The following is an 18128-nucleotide window of genomic DNA, read 5'->3' as shown; positions in this document are numbered from 1 at the left end:
GTATACTTTAGTGTTCAAAAAAAGAAGGTTCCATTAAATTTTTTCTGAATCAGATCTAAGTTAATTTGTCCCAAGACCCTAAAAAAAAGAAAAAGAAAAGCCCATCAGAAAACTGAAAGTGTAGCACTCCTACATGGAGGAGCTAAATAGACAGTTGTAACCCCAGTGAAGTGACCTCCTCCCCAAACAGAGCTCAGAGCTGCAGTGAGTGTCAGGGTCCTGTGCCTATGGTCCCAGAGAGTTAAATCCAAGACAGAATCAGCAGGTCTGGCAGAAAATAGAACACTTTACTAATCTCCAAGGAGAACACGTGAACCTTCAAGGACCCTGAAAGGGGAGGAAGAAAAGTTAAGGGATCGGGGTGATAGTAGATTCTGAGTGTGAGCTCAGATTCAAAGATGACTTTTACTTACTATTGTATTATCATCCTTCCCCAAGCTCTGGTGTGGTATAGGGAAGCAAGTCTGTGTGTGTGTGTGTGTGTGTGTGTGTGTGTGTGTGTGTGTGTACTTCCCTCCAGAAATGACATATGGGCTAAACTTGTAGGAGCACCAAAATTAAAATATACACTTGGCTATAGGAGGTAAGGGAGTGAAATGGGGGAAGACTTTACAAGAGAATCACTTTTATCCACAAATATCATCATAACAGAGACCATGTCAATCTAACCCACCAATGGACATTAGCAAACATGATGCAAACAAAGGTTAAAAGTGCTTGCACACTAAAGATTTCTTTCTTGTGCCACATTCATAATTCTAAGACCACCATGGAACTGAGCTTGAAATAGCCTGCTAGAAATAGAGTCACAGATGTAGAAAACAAACTTATGTTTGCCAAGGGGGAAGGTGGAGGAGAGATAAATTGGGGGATTGGGATTGACATATACACACTACTATATATAAAATAGATAACTAATAAGGACTTACTGTATAGCACAGGGAACTCTATTCAATACTCTGTAATGACCTATATGGGAAAAGAATCTAAAAATAGTTTTATAAATACATATATATGTATATATAAAACTGATTCACTTTGCTGTACAGCAGAAACTAACACAACATTGTAAATCAACTATACTCCAATAAAAATTTTTTAAAATAATAAAATAAAATAAATAGGAAAACAAAGCCAAAGAAAGAAAGAGCCTGCTGGAGGATGAGAAGTCCCATGGAGGAGGCTGAGGCACCAATGTGAGCCACGCTACAAAGTGTCAGACATGTAAGTGTGACCAACCTAGCTCATCCAGCTTCTGGTCAATCCACCAGCTGAACACAGGTCCCTGCGAGGGCCCAGCAGAGATCAGCAAGGTGATTCAGGCCAGGAGAGCTGCCCAGACAACCCACAAAATAGGAGAGTGATTAAAAAAAATTATTGCTATAAGCCACTAAGCAACAAAATTAACTAGTATAGAATGTATCCTGAATGCTTAGTCCTCTGTACTCATACCAATATAATATTGAGCAGTAACAGACAAACAGAAAAACTGCACAAATGTTCTAGAAATCAATCTCAGTATAAAAAAAAATTAATATATGGCAAAGGTGATATTTTGAGACAGTGGAAACATGACAGATTATTTAATAAATAGTCCTAACACAGGTGATTACCCTTCTAAAAAAATTAATTTGGATATTTACCTCACATTAAATGCAAAGGAAAAAAAAAGTAAATGGACAAGTTATTTAAATGTACAAAACAAAATACCAAGAGACCATATACATACACAACCTAGGGGTTGGGGAAGCACCAAAAAATAAATAAATAAGCAAACTCAGTAAATTCAGAAGCAATAAAAAGAATATTGACATAACATCATAAAAATAAAAAATTGCACATGCTGAAAGATATCATAAGTTCAATAAAATGGGAAGAATGGAGGAGAAATAGCAATGCAAATTGCAGGTAAAGGACTAGGATCTGTAATATAGAAAGTTATCACATAATATCAAAAATAAAATAGCAAAGTATATATGTAAATTGTAAGAGATAAAATTTGAATGGACAACAAATATATAAACAGATGCTCAAGTTCACTAGTAGACAGGGAACAACAAAGTATTATCTTACATATCCATCCACTGACAAAGGTTAAAAAGTAAAATAACACTGATAATTGGCAAGGATGGGAGGAATGTACTCACATACACCACTTTTAGAAAAGTTACTTATTACAGCCATTTTGTAGAGAAACATGGCAACATTTTTTCAAAATAAAAATTCACATTTGTCCCTGGAATCTCTTTCAACCCAGGAATCTTACTCTCAGGAATCTATCTTACAGAATAAATGGAACAATGTGAAAGGGTGTTCTTTGCAACATTGTTTCACAGGGGCAAAAAATTAGAAACAAAAGACAAACCCATCAGTAGAATAAGACTGAATAGATTTTAGTTCATCTACATTCTTTCTGGAATACTGAGTAGCCATTAAAATGAATTGGAGCAATAAAAGTTAACTTGATGGGATTTCTATTAACTACTGAAAAGTAAGAAAAACAAGATGTAGAGAAATGTATGTAAGATATACATTTATGTATTTTTTTAAAGCAAACGATGAACTCCCAAATCCCTTTGTTTACGTATTTATAAGCGAATAGATATCTATGTATTTGTAAATGGTTGTGGAAGCATAGAGAAACTATGCATAAAAAGATGCATTTCTGGTTGTTAGGATGGGTTGAGGGAGAGGAGAGGGGCAACTGTGTGGCAAGAAAAATCACAAATATACAAAATAAAAATAGGAGAAAGGGTAGAAAAGAGGACACAATAAAATAACATATGGTATAATCCCATTTGTGAAAAAATAGCAGTTTATCTAGAAAAAAATCAGAACAAAAAGATTATGAGTGTGTGTGCACACACCTACACACTGATTTGGAAGAATATCCATTCATCAATCGACAAATTTTCATTGAGCACCTACTAGGTGCCAAACCTTGTTCTGAGAATATGACAGTGAAAAAAAAAAAAGGTACAAAAAGTCCAGCCATTGTGGCATGGAGACAAAATAATGAAAGCATTCTATTATACAGTATACTTATAACTATCATACTATTATAAATTAATAAGTCTGTGGGGAAAAATAAGTCTCAGAAGACAGGTACAAAATGTCATGGGTGTAGATAGTGTTGCAGTTTTAAAATGGATGGGTGGAAAACTGTTCACTGAGAAGGTGATATTTGAATAAAGACTTGAAGGAGTTGAATAAAGGTGGAAGGAGGGAGGTCAGTGAGGATACTAGGGCAATAATACAGGTGAGAGGTAGTGGTGGCTTAAACCAGAAGGAAGATGACTCAGGAGGTAAGAAGTGGTTGGACTATGAATATACACTAAAAGAGAGCCAAAAGGATTTGCTGAAGGATTTGGTCCAGCATTAGAAAGAAAGAGAGGACTCACAGGCAGCTACAAGATTTTGGGGAGCTGAGCCAATGGAATGATGGAATTTCCATTAACTAAGATGGGGCAGAGCACAGGTAGAGTCAGTTCTGGGGAGAACATTAGGTTCTCCATGTTGGACATGTTAAGTTTCAAGTACCCATGACACAGACAAAGAGTGATGATGAGTAGGCAGTAGGATGTACAAGTCTGAAATTCAGACAAGGGTCCAATACAGAGGTATAAATTTGAGAGTCAGAAACCTAGAGATTTTTAATGGCTTGGAACTGAATGATATCACCAAGGGAATAAATGGACTAGACACGAGGTCCAAAGACTAAACCTTGGATGATAATAGCCATAATTTATGTTATATATTCATGATATATATATGCTATATCATGAAATTAAAAAAAAAACAGGGTTCAAAGTAACACGTACAGTATGTTTCTGTTTGATGACAAATAAATCTAGTAAATGCTTACATTATAATATGTATATAAGACAAGGGGGAAAATGGAAGGATACACATGAGTTAATTAATATTGGCTACGTCAGGAACATGGAAATGGAGGTATCATTGTGGAGGGGATCATGCCTTTATACATATTATTTTAAAAATTATACTTGTTGAACAGACAATTTTTATGAAGTATAAAACCTGAAATAAAGAACAAAAGTTAAGTTTTCATCTCACCAAAACAGTAATTTCTGATTTCCCTCTAGGTGGGAAGAATAACAATGCAAATTCTCAGCAAAGCACTGTACACACATTAAGGCCAAATTGGAAGGTTAGAAAGCCTCTATCTGTTCTGTAATTATGCAGCACATCAGCCAGAGCTTCTGAGGAAGGAAGCTGGCATTGAAGATTTGCCTTGAGCAAGAGCTCAGCTCCAGGAAAAGGTTCAGCTAATCTTCTTTGGCTGTGGTTAACTGAGCCAGAGAGGAGCTGCAACCATTCTGAGAGTTCTGAGATGACAACTGGGAAAAGCATATCCATTTAGACAGGAAGTTTCAATGGAAATCATAAGTAGCAGCAAGAGAAGAACCCCACCTGCTGGGTTGGAACTAGAGGAAGAGTCTATATTTCTACTGATTTCCGGAACACTTACTGATTTGGAAACAGATGTCAACTGGAAGGTATATCGGATGAGACCATTGGCTCTGGACTCACCCTGACTTTACTCCAGTTCCAGCTCTGTCAGTTCATCATTTCACCTAGGGCAAGTTATCACACCTCTCTGTCCCTCAGTCTCCACATTTGAAAATGGTGTGATCATGATGATGATAATAATGGTGATGACAGTAATAGTAATAATAATAACAGGGCTTAGGGGTGTTTAGATTAAATAAGGCAATATCTAACCTATACAATACCTAACTCAGTGCCTGGTATATAACAAGCCAATAATAAATATTTGCCATTATTACATCATCATCATCTTCATCATCATTATTATTTCAGTAAAATCTATTTGATTAATGCTGTGGGTTGAATCATGTTCGGCAAAAAGATATTTTTATGTCCTCATGCCTGGTATCTGTGAATATAACCTTATTTGGAAATGGAATCTTTGCAGATGTATACAAATTAAGATGAACTCATATTGGATTAGGGTGGATTGCCAGCAACCACCAGAGACTGGGAGAAAGGCATGGAACAGACCATTCTTCAGAGCCTCCAGATGGAATCAACCATGTCAACACTTTGATTTCAGACTTCTAGCTTCCAGAATTGTGAGACAATAAATTTCTGCCATTTAAGCTACCAAGTTTGTAGTACTTTGTTACAGCAGCTGTAGGAAATTAATACAGTTAAAGATATGAAAGAAATTGGTGAGCTTTGTTAACAGTTACCCCAACACCACAGAAACCACTTTGGTCTGAGTATTTATTAGTCTCATGAATTTGGACATGTTGATTACTGAACGTAAAGTGGAATATTCCTTCATTCCTTTTATTCAGTAAAACTTCAGATAGCTTATGGACTTCTAATTGGTCAAAGAAGACAGACAGCCACAGTCCTTCCTGGGAAACAAACTCTCCAGGCACAGTAAGCATTAAAATAAATGTCTATGGAACCAAGTGGACTGAATTGAATACCAACATAGAACAGGGTCTTGTTGGAGCCTTGAATGACCATTAAAAAATAAAACTAAACACCTATTTTCTCAAAATATATAACCAAAATACTAATAGACATCAACTGTTACACTTTCTAGGTGTCATTCAATATTCTAAGCATTTTACATCTATTAACCAAATTAACTCACTACAATCCTATTTAATAGAAATAAAGGGACTTCCCTGGTGGTGCAGTGGTTAGGAATCTGCCTGCCAATGCAGGGGACACTGACTGGTTCGATCCTTGGTCCGGGAAGATCCCACATGCTGCGGAGCAAGTAAACCCGTGTGCCACAACTACCGAGCCCGTGTGCCACAACTACTGAAGCCCACACACCTAGAGCACGAGCTCCGCAATAAGAGAAGCCACTGCAGTGAGAAGCCCGCGTACCGCAACAAAGAGTCGCCCTCACCCGCTCAACTGGAGAAAGCCCGTGCGCAGCAACAAAGACCCAACACAACCAAAAATAAAATTAACTAAATAAATAAATTTATAAAAAAATAGAAATAAAGAACAGATGATATTATAGTTCTTTACTTGTAGTAAAAAGGTATTACGTAAATGAACCTTGGAAAGTGCTCAACACATACCAATAATACAACAGGTTCAGACTACTAACTATTCATGTTCCCTTACTACGGTACAGAGTTGTTGATGGGAAGTAGTTACCAAGCCAAGGATTATATTTCCAAATCTCCTTTCATTTACTCTGTGTGGCACCTTGTTACTCATTTTTGACCAATATGAGCAGAAGTGACCTGTGTCAATTCCAGACTGAGGAATTTAAATATGATAAACATTCACCATGTTCTCCCTTCATCTTCTGCATCAAGCCTGGAATCCTAGTGATGGGTAGAAGGGCTTTCCAAGCTGGAAGAAGCCTGCATTCCTGACCTATTCTTTGGAGCCGAGGTACCCAGGAGGGCTGTCCCACTAGGAATGCCATTGCTAAGCCACCCTGGGCTTCTTTGTTATAGCATTTAATGCTTATCATTATTAATGTCATCATTAGAATTATTATCTTATTACTAACATTTCATGTTTAAGATAAAAGAATGGACACTTGAAACTCCACTGTTATACTGCAGACATCCCAACCAAAGAAACTTTGCAGCCTGGGAACTCACTGCAATGTTTCTAAGGTCTGAAGTTTAGGTCAATAGAAAAATCTTTTCTGATGTTTTTGTTCATTTTATTTCCAGGTCCCTTCTAAACAACGAAGTGAAGAGCTTATTTATCTTGGAGTGCTTGGAAATGACAATTTTGTTGAAGATAGCTGGCTTTCAGATTGTAACTCTCCACTGTGCAAGGGTGGCAGTTATGCCTAGCTGATCAAGCTCACCTAGCCCTTATCTGGGCAACCAAGGTGTCATAAATAATTTGGGAACATGTCTACATCACTGAGCAGCTAGGCAGATGAAAAACTTGTTCCTCTCAGACCGTAACTAAGTTTATAACTTTCCAATGTTCTCTGGAAAGAGAAAAACAGAGAAATGAGTAGGCACCGTATTGTGTACCATTTTGAAGAACATTCCTAAAAGCCAACCTTTTCTCTACTAATTTTAACTGATTGAAACTGATAAGGGGACATTTCCCTAGCATTTCACCACTCCATTTTCCCCCAGGTTAATATAGTGGATGTTATTTGATTTGTTTTTTTCCCTAAATCTATCTGGTTGTCGTTTATAGACTCAAGATCTTAATCCAAGTCAAGATGGTGGGAGCAAAGCACTTAACACAATTAAATGAATAATTTGTTGTAAGAATTTTGTAAAAAATATTTTGTTTCCCTCTTATCACTCATCACCCATTGTCACAACTACTCAACTCTGCCACTGTAGCATGAAAGCAGTCAAAGGCAATATGTAAATGAATGGGCATGTTTATGTTGCAACAAAACTTTATTTACAAAACAAGCATTTCAAATAGCATTTCAAAGATATGAAATAACAAGTGCAACAAACTTAAGGCATTAATGTGGGTGGCATGTTCAAGGGAAAGAAAGGTCAGCTGACCAGAGATTAAGGAGCAAGAAGGATAGCAATGTGAGAAGAGGTCCAAGCGGTATCAGGGGCCAGATCAGGCAGTGCACTCTAGGCAACAATTTAGTTCTCAGTTTATGTCCTTCTGATGGATTAGATGTAGAGTGAGGGAAAGAGAGAAACCAAGGCAGATTATTAAATATTTTACTTGAGAAACAAGGTTGCCCATAGTAGGAGAGTGGGAAAGTGTAGGGAGCAGAACTCAAAAATTCTATTTTGGTCAGCACATGATTTGTAAATCATTTTTCCTACAAAAAGCTGAAACAAATGTGATCCATTCATTCAGTCGTAAATTCTGGTTCTCATAATTCTACATCACAGTTTGTCATCCTGAAAGGAGGGTAGACTTCAGTGTAGACAGAATAAGGTTGAAATGCTAACTCTCACACTGTCTAGCTGTGTGAATCAGAAAAGCCATTCTCTCTGAGCCTCTGTTTTCTCTTCTGGGAAATAAGTTAATTACTATACATCTCACAGAGTTGTTTTGAAAAAAAGTTCTTAATGAAGGATCTGGCATAAAGTAGATTCTTCATAAACATTGTTTCCCTTCCTTCTCATGTATGTATTCATTCAATAAATATTTATTGCATTTTGGGCCAAGTATGTGTCAGGCACTGTTCCAAGCACTCTGAGATGTGAGCAAGACTAATAAATCTCAGCGCCCATGAACCACATAAGAATTCTTATTGGATATATATATGGATATGCATATAAATACAGATCAGTTATTCTCAACCAGAGGTGATTTTGTCCCTAAAAGGACAGTTGACAACATCTAGATATACGTTTGATTGCCATACTAGGGGTGGATGTACCAGCATCTGGTGGGTAGATGATAGGGATGATGATAATATTGCTACAATGCATAGGACAGCCTCACCCACCACAAAGTATTATTCAGCCCAAAATGCCAATAGCATGTTGAGGAACTTTGATTTAGGGATGTGTGTTTATGTGTGTGTGTGTGTATGTTAAAAAAAAAAAAAAAAAAAAAACTATGAAGAGTACAGGAAAGTAATAGAGTATTTTAGAGTTCTAATTGAAGAAGTGAACCTGAATAAAATAAAAGCTTTGTCCTGGTAAATTCCTGAGAAAAGAATTTCCCAAACAGAAGGATCAGGACTTACAACTGACCACCAGCATAAATTTAATTAATTAATTAATTAATTATTAACGTCTTTATTGGAGTATAATTGCTTTACATTATTGTGTCAGCTTCTGCTGTATAACAAAGTGAATCAGCTATACACATACATATATCCCCATATCTCCTCCCTCTTGCGTCTCCCTCCCACCTTCCCTATCCCACCCCTCTAGGCGGTCACAAAGCACTGAACTGATCTCCCTGTGCTATGGGGTTGCTTCCCACTAACTATCTATTCTATATTTGGTAGTGTGTATATGTCAATGCCACTCTCTCACTCCGTCCCCGTGGAAGGGTAAGCTGGCAGCAGCATAAATTTAAAAACCCTGACTCCAGCCATAAATGTGAATTCAAAGTCAGTCATTAGTTTTACTTTAATCTTCAAGGCTTTATGCACTTTCTTATTTTATCTTATTATGAGCTATGATGAGAAAGACAGTTTGGGAAGTTGAATAAACTTAGGACCAAATATTGGATTTATAGCTTATTATATAATCTCGAGAAATCTCACTTAATATCATGTAGCCCTGATTTCCTTACCTGTAAAATGGGGTCAATAATAGAAAATACATAAAACAGAGTTGTTTTGAAAACTAAATGAATTAGTGCATTTTAAATGCCTATGTTAGTGTCAGACTCAGAGTAGGAATTCAATAAACAGCCATCCTCCTCCTACCCAACTGTCATGGCAATGAGAGTGGAGAGAGGGATGGTCCAAGGCCTCCTGGTTTTTTCTATCTCTGTTAATTACCACTAGTAAGTCTGTAGCTAAAAATTTCAGACTTTTTTTTTTTTTTAATTTTCTCTGTCTTTCCCTCTCCTATAACATTATCTCTCTGAATCAGTCCCAAAGTCATACAGATTCAGTCTTTTTTGGTAGAAGTGGATGAGTTTTGTATATAAAAGTTTAGGAGGAAACCCAGGGAGCTGTCCAGCAGAAAGTTAGAAATTCAGCACCAGAAGATACAAGAGAAGTGAATCCTCTTGTTGATGTTAAGAATGTCATCCATCTTGTAGAAATACCACAGAAGAAGAGATCCTCAAGGGACAGCAGAGACAACTGAACCTTAGTGAAGACTTTCATGTAAAGGAAAACACCCATCAAGTTGACAGGATGACCCAGACAGAGAAAGAAGTTTCACAAAAGTCTGCAGAGTGGAAGTAGTCATCAAAATCAGACGTTCTGGAGGAGAATGAGGACAGAACAAACTTGGTAACTGTAAGGGCGCTGCTAACTCACCAATTCAGGAGAGCTGTGTGAGTGGAATTCAGATCACAAGGGGATCCATTGGGATATAAAGACATTAAGGCAGTTTATGTATAGGACATTTTGAAGATGCTCATAACAAAAGTAAGTAGAGAGATCTCCTTAAAAAGGAGATGTGCATGGTGAGCTATTGTAGAAGTAAAATTATTAATTTGAGCAAACAGTGGAGGAGGACCAATGGAAGAGAGGGTATGTGAATATACAGAATAGCTGCGAAGTACAGCAAAGATAATTCTTACCATATCTCACCAATTTTTCCAGTGAGGAAGGAGGTGAGCCAGTGGTGAGTGAGTAGGTAAAGAGTTTGGATGACAATGGAAAAGGTTTGAAACTGTTGCTTTGGGATTATATCAGATCCCTTTAAAGGAAGTCAAGGGCTGCTAAGCTGTGGGCAGACCCAAATTGAGATTAAATGGAATCAACTTGAAATGGACTCAACCATCACACTTAAGTGGATTTCTTCAGCAATGATGGCTGGCATGAATCAGAGCAAAAGCAATAGACTGGGCAGTGGATGGCCTGGATCAGTATGTTGGGAGGATGAGAACATAGAAGGTCAAAAGTGGAAGGAAAAACCTCAGAATGGCAGAAGATGCAGGGTTGTTCTATACACTGGCGTTTAGGTTGGCTGGGAAAATATTGTGAAAGAAAAGGAATAAAGGAAGAGGTTATTCTTTCTGTCAGTTATGCATCAAATATGTACATCTATGATGTAGAGCTATAAATGAGACATTGGGGAAACAGTTATGAGCAAAATACAACCTTGGCCTTTAAGGATCTCCATCCAGTGGGTAGAAGTATAGTCATTACCTCAACTGTTTTCGAGAGCATCCGATTCCAAGGGAAATAAAGCCACTGAAATGACCTTAAGCTCACTAGGGAATTTATTATAAGGACAGGATATATCTCATAGAACCAAAGGGCAGGAAGTATAATTGTTCTTCACTAAGGATGAGAAGCAGGCATAGGAACACTCCAAGGCAAAGCAGTAGGAAAGCTCTACCTTCTCACTTCCTATTTTTGTTGAGTCCTGTCATCTCTCATATTGTTGAGTCTTCTTTATCAACAGTTTGGCTTTCTCTACTCTCTTGTATCTTCTCATTGGTGCTTTAGCACCTCCAGTTAAGAATACAACCAAAATAAATTAGTATCACAATATACTGATATCAAATGTTAAGGAGCAAACATGATCTGCTCAGCCTTGCCAAGGAATCAACTCAGTCTAGTCAGATATCTACCCTTCATTCAATGAGCTACAGCCAAGCGTTGCAGGGCTATGTCATTCAAAAAATAAGGACATGTGAATAGGGCAGAGACTGAAAAGTAAGAAAAAATGTGTTCAACAGGCCAGTCTCAGAGGGAAAATTCTAGTGAATCTTTTACCTGTTCTCACTGAAAAGCAGTCGATGTGTGAAGTAAACAATTATACCTACTATTTATTGCACTACATACCAGGTACTACAATGTGCTTTAGTGGGTCAGGGGGCTTAGCCTGAGTTTCCTGAAAGTAGAGACTGAGGCAAAGACTTGCATGCAGAGAGTTTATTTAAGAATGTGATCCCAGGGATGAGGAAGGAGGGCGGAGGACATGAAACAAGAGAGGGAAAGCCAACTGGTCATCAATCCTGAGAGATTTTCTAAAGAGCTTCATGAAATATTTCTTAAGACTGTCTTCCCAGGGAATAGGTGAGTAAAACATTTATTTATCAGTTCCTGGCCCTATTGGTAAAGAGTGCTCCCCCAGTCAATATTTTCTCCACACTTCTAGGTATGTGCACAGTGCATCCCAATCTTCAGTGTCAGAGAATCTCCAGGACAGGAAGTGAGAGGTATTCAGTGCAGGTTTAGGTGAGATGTTGTCAGATTGTACCTGATGAACCTAGTCCAACCTGCATGAAACTGGTCGCTATAGCAGTGGCTGCATAAAAGCTGGGACCAAGAGAATATGAAGTAGTGCACAAGGCAATTCCAGGGCAAGAAATGTCAAAAGGTAAATAGACTATAACATCAGGCTGCAGGAGTTGGCTTTATCGTTATCTGTACTGGTTCTTCATTAACTTGACCTCCTGTATTCATCAATGATTACCATGAATGAAGTAGTATGCTGAGAAATAAAGGTAGGAGAGACAGAGAAAGAGACAGAGAGAGCAAGCTATAAATAAGAATCCAAAAGGGAAGAAGAGGAATATTTACTGGGCTTCCATTTGCTACCATTCACATTATATGAAGAATCACTAAATTTCCCCAACAGCTCTGTGGCTTGAATATTCATGTTTCCAATCAAACATAAACAAAGTAAAGTTCAGGTTAGCAAATAATGTGTACAAGTTCACCTGACTAGAATTAAAATCTAGGCTCATTTCTCCAATTTTTCTTCAAATGTTAATTAAACACAACTCCTGCCTTCAAGAAGCTTGCTGTCTGCAAAAGGAAAACAATATGTAAAACACTAGTGATCATCATATGGGAATCATCTGACCACTGACCAGGAAAAAGCCAATAATTGGACTTAGATTTCTAAGGGTTGGATAGATATGCTTCAAAATATTGATTATACCTTGTCATTAGATGACTGTAGGAAATCTAGGGTACAAAGCACACAGATGAGTATTTTTTTTGGCTGCCATGCAACACAACATTTATTAACGTTTTGATAGCTTCAGCTATCATGAATTGTAGGAGGAGGAGTGATTAAGAAAGCTCTCATTCGACTTGATGAGCCCAGTTGAGCTGCTTCCAGGCTGGAGACTTTGGCAGAATATGAGGACTAGGACCTCGTAGGCAATGAACACAGTAAAATTAAGGTAGAGAGTTCTGTATCTGTAAATGAGGAAGTCAGTCATTTACAGGGTTAAGATTTGCTTGCTAGGGCTCTCCTTTCATAAAGAAATTTAATAATTGTAACATACTTTTCATGTTAATGAAATTGCTCCCCACAAAGTTGTCTTTGGGGATAAACAAATGAGGACTATTGGGGCTGCTCAAGACTGTAACTTGGTTTCTCAGGTGGAGTCACACCAAAGCAGCATGAATCGTGACAAAGCACAAGGATGTTAAGCTGTGGGCAGAGGTCACAACTGAGGTTAAAGAGTATAGCTTTGTTATGGCTTTATCCAGGTAACCTTCAGCAGCAACAGTGGATGGCAAGGAGCAAAGCAGAAGGCAATAGACTTGACAGTGGATGATGCGGGGCAAGATGTTGGGAGGGTAGGTTGAAGATGCCAACCTGAGTCTTTGTGGCCATAGATGTTTCTGTAGATAGATGGTGAGACTCGTTGATCAAACATTTTTATTTCTCTCCATTCTCCCCAACCTATAGCCACACACACACACACACACACACACACACACACACATACACATTTAAATAAGAATTTTGAGAAATATAGAAAAACAGAACACTTTGGAGATGAAAATTCTCAGTTGACAGGCATTGATTATTCCTGAGACAATTCCTTGGGGCTAACAATGTTAGCTACCATTTAGTTAGTACTGATGATGAACCAGGCTTTTCTCCCACTTAATGTTCAAAACAACTCTTCGAGGTGAGTATTGATTATGCTCATTTCACAGATGTGGAAGCTTCAGCTCAGGGAGATTAAATAACTTGCCCAAAGTCCTCAGCTGGCGAATGATGAGGAGGAGATTCAATTTTTGTGTCTCCCTGATTGAGAACTCAGATCTTCCTACTGTGTACAATTGCAATCCCCATTCTGACCCTGCCTTACATTCTTGTACTGAGGAGGTTTAAAATGATCTATCAGCTTTTCTGTTCTGTTTCACCAGACACTGGTAAAAATGTCAACCTTCAACCATAACACCAGATCAAGACTGAAAACTGACAAATCTCTGTATATCTTTCACCTAATTTCTTACTTCATTCTATTTTTATGTGTATAATGGTTATCCTTAAAGGATTTTTTTTTAAATCATGGATCATGGTACCACTGCCCTAAATTTTTCATTCATTTATTCCACAAACATTTATTTTATTTTATTTTATTTTGAACTTTATTTTATTTATTTTTTTATATACCAGGTTCTTATTAGTTATCTATTTTATACATATTAATGTATATATGTCAATCTCTCCACAAACATTTATTATATTGAGCATTGTGCCAGATGCCTAGGACACACAATGAATGGGTCCCTAGCTTCAAGGAGCTGATAGTACAAATGAGCAGGAAAGAAAAGGAGACAGAAAAAGATGCAAACTAGAAAGAGTGTGATAAATATAGACCTTGACAGTCTATACAGTGTATTGTGAAAGCCCAAAAATCTTTGCCAAAACCAAATAAGATATCCTGTGGGACTGAGTAAGATTTTTAGACTTAGCAAATGGAAGCAATGATCTATCATACTCTATAATGGGAAGGTGGCAGAGTGGAGCAGGTTGTAATGGTGGGCGAGGTGGGGAGATAATTGTCATTTTGAGTTTGAGTGGTCTATTAGACTTCCAAATAGAGATGTGAAACAAAGAGCTGAATATTGGGTCTGGGAGTTGGGAGAGAGGTCTTGACCCTTCAGCATATAGATTTTGTTTAAACCTTGATATTGGGTGAAATCAACAAGGACATAAAAGTATAAGGAAAGAGAAGAAAGGACAAGAACTGAGTGTGGGGCAGCCCCAGATGAAGAGGTCATGAAGACAAGGCACCAACAAAGGAAACTGAGAAAGAACCACCAGAAAAGCAGGAAGAAAATAGAGACTTTCATACAGAGTGAAGTAAGTCAGAAAGAGAAAAACAAATATTGTATATTAATGCATATATGTGGAATCTAGAAAAATGGTACCGATGAACCGGTTTGCAAGGCAGAAACAGAGACACAGATGTAGAGAACAAATGTATGGACACCAAGGGGAGAAAGCAGGGGAGGCAGGTGGTGGTGGGATGAATTGGGAGACTAGGATTGACATATATACACTAATATGTATACAATAGATAACTAATAAGAACCTGCTATATAAAAAATAAATAAAATTCAAAAAAAAAAGAAAAGAAAATCAGTAGGCTTTAGAGCCCTGAAAAACCTAAAGAAAACATATCAAAGAGAAGAAAATTGCCTGTGTCAAATGTTGCCGATAAGTCAAGTAAGAGGAAGATTGAGAACTGACCACTAGATTTAGCAGTCTGTAGGTCAGTGGTGACCTTGAAGTGAGCAATTTTCATAGAGCAGTGAGGAGAAACCCTGCTTAGGGTGGTTTTAAAGAAAAGGAGGAGAAATTGAAAACATTGAGAACAGGCAAATCTTTCAAGATTTGCAGTAAAGGGGAACATAGAAATGGGGTGAAGACTCACAGGAGAAGTAGAGTCAAGTGATTATTTTTAAGACAGAAAAATCAGCATGATGTCATGCTGATTGGAATGATTCATTAGAGAGGAATGCTTATTGTGGTTGTAACATATGCAGGGAAGAATTGGTAAAGCAAGGTACCTAATAGGGGCTATGTATACAGGGACATGATATGAGGAGTTTTTGTTTGCTTCATTAAACATGGAGAAGGTAACCAGTTTGTTTGGCGCCTGCCATATGCTAGGTACCATACAAATGTGCCATTCACTCTTCTAAACAATTTTTGTTACAACAGCTCTTTTAGACTATCCCTGAGGCTCAGAAAGATTCAATACCTTGAGCTAGTGAACAGCAGGGTCAGAGCTTGAATCCTCACCTATCTTAGACCAGAGACCATTCTCTTATCTTGACACATGCTACTTCCTTTGAAAATGAAAACGAACAAGCAAACAAATAAAAATGAGCTTCTGGCAGGTGTAAAAGATGGATCAATTAGGAGGCAGGAAACCATTTAGGAGGCTATTTTAATCATCACCATGAGCAGTGGTGGCCGTAAGGACCTTACTATAAGTCCAACCGAGAGACCTATCTGAGGTGGATTCTCCTGGGTCTGGGTTGATGAGAAGGGTGGAGTGCTGTCAGAGTCAGCACAGGGGAGGGAAGGAGTCTGGGATGCCTTACAGCTTGCCCGTATGAGCAGGTGGTTTTAGATGGTTTAACCTATCCTATGGGCTATGAATGAGAAGGAGACAGGAAGAGTTCTTAAAGGAAAAGAAAATATTAATGTGTGTGGATTCATGGTCTTCCTTTTCTCCCGCCTTCACTGCTGTAGTCCTCTCCTCTCTTCCACCTCGCACTATCACCTCTAACTCAGTGACGAATGGTCAATTCCTGGCAGAAAGACCATTTTGGGAAAAGAAAAGTGGTTATAGAAAAAGAACCATGTTAGTATAGTGCTGAGGAGAGAAGCAATTTGGAAAATTGGATAGCAGGAGCAGGAAGAATTTGGAGAGGAGGAAGAGAGAGGGGCCCACAGGAATGGGTAAAGAGGAAAGAGACGGTTGTTTTTACAAAATAACTGCCGTTGTTAAAATTTACTGACAAATTACCATATGGCAGACACTGGTGTGTGTGCGTGTGTGTGAGGGAGGGAGGGATGGAGGGAGAGAGAGAGAGATGTGGGGAGGGGACTATCTTTATCCAATGAGGTAGGCGTCTTCACCAGATCCATGTTACATTTGAGAACACTGGTTGGCTGAAAAATAGTCACCCTAAAGATATCCACATTTGAATCCCTGGAACCTGTGAAGGTTATTTTATATGGTAAAACAAGCTATGCACAGATGTGACTAAATTGAGGATCTTGAGAAGGGAAGATTACCAGGTAAGGGAAGGGACTATCCAGGTGGAACCTAAAAGCAAACACATGTATATTCATGAGGGAGCAGAGGGAAATATTACTGCACATAGAGGAGAAGGCAATTTGAAGATGGAGCAGAGAGAGATTAGTAGATGCTGGCCTTGAAGATTAGGGTGATGCAGCAGCAAGCCAAGGAATGCCAACAGCCACCGGAAGCCAGAGGAGGCAAAAAGAAGACTATCCCCTAGAGCATCTGGAGGGAACTTGGCACTGCTGGTGCCTTGATTTTGGTCTAGAGGTATTGTTTTCAGATTTCTGTCCTCCAGAACTGTGAGGGAATAGATTTCAGTTGTTTTAAGTGACTGAGTTTGTGGGAATTTGTTTTAGCAATCATAGGGTACTAATACAGACACCAAGGATCGGAGAGTTTAAGTAATTGGCTCAGTAAATGGTCAAGCCCTCTTACACCCAAGCAGTCTGACTTGAGTTGCTTTGAACTGCTTGTGGTCCCTCGCAGTAACTGGGATCCTTTAAATGTTTGAGAAAGACAAGAATAAGAATTGGAATTCCTGTTGGGTCTCCAAAATAATTACTGCAGAGTAATACCACTCTGCCACTGATCTTGGGGATACCAATTGATAAGCATTTCAGTAGGAACTCAATAAAGTTGGTAACTCATCATAGCAAGTCTCCAAGAATGCCTTGGAACAGCCTTGGACAGGGTCTCTTAGTGGCTGGGTGAATAATGTCTGTGGTGTCTGGAGCTATACCACTGGCACAGCCTCAGACCTCCAACCAGCCCGCAGAGCATGCAAGCCCAATCCCAGAGCTGCTTTCTGTCTCACCTTTCACCAAAGCGTGGGTGGAGCCTTGCCTTCACAGAAGGGAGGAGCTTCAGTCTTTCCACCAGCCCCTCACAGTCCCCCTTACATTTTCTCTGGGCATTTCCCAGCAACTAAAGGAACCATCCTTCTTGAATGGGTGCTGGGGCAGGAGAAACATTTGGTGAAAAATAGTTTCCTCCTCCCCTCTCTTTCTCTGAGCTGGGGGCCTTATACAGTTAGACATTCAAGTAAAATTAAAAGTCATTCCAAAAGGTTTCATATTTCCATGAAAAATCTGTCTCTGAAAGTTTGCAACATCTCAGTACTGAGAATCTGGCCCCTCTGTGCTCCTCAGTACCATGGACAGCCCCTTACCTGATGCCTGGTACTAGGCGGTGAAGCCCATCTACTCAGTTTTATCCCAGCCACACCTTCGTCCACCCACACACATTTTGTTCCAGTCACAGGATTCCTCACCTCCTCCTCTGCACAGGATGCTTCTTCTTCCCAAAACAGTCTTCTCTGAACCCTTTAGGAAAGGAGTCGCCATGGACCTGTACCGGTCAGAGGCTTGTTAAGAACCAGGCCGCACAGCAGGAGGTGAGCAGCCGGTGAGCTAGCGAAGCTCCCTCTGCCACTCCCCATCACTTGCTTTACTGCTTGAGCCATATCCTCCTCCCTCCCCCCC

General features: G+C 38.9%; 1 protein-coding gene across 4 annotated transcripts in view; it reads right to left on the bottom strand.

Moving 5' to 3' along the window:
- The window catches only part of LOC309660907 (uncharacterized protein), a 404218-nt gene that overhangs the window by 219579 nt on the left and 166511 nt on the right, over nt 1–18128 (bottom strand). The gene's annotated exons all lie outside the window — the stretch shown is intronic.

This window comes from Balaenoptera physalus, assembly GCF_965194825.1.
Source record: "Balaenoptera physalus genome assembly, chromosome: 5".
Lineage (NCBI taxonomy): Eukaryota > Metazoa > Chordata > Mammalia > Artiodactyla > Balaenopteridae > Balaenoptera > Balaenoptera physalus.
The sequence above is the reverse complement of the archived record's forward strand: the minus strand, read 5'-3'. Positions and strand labels throughout refer to the sequence as shown.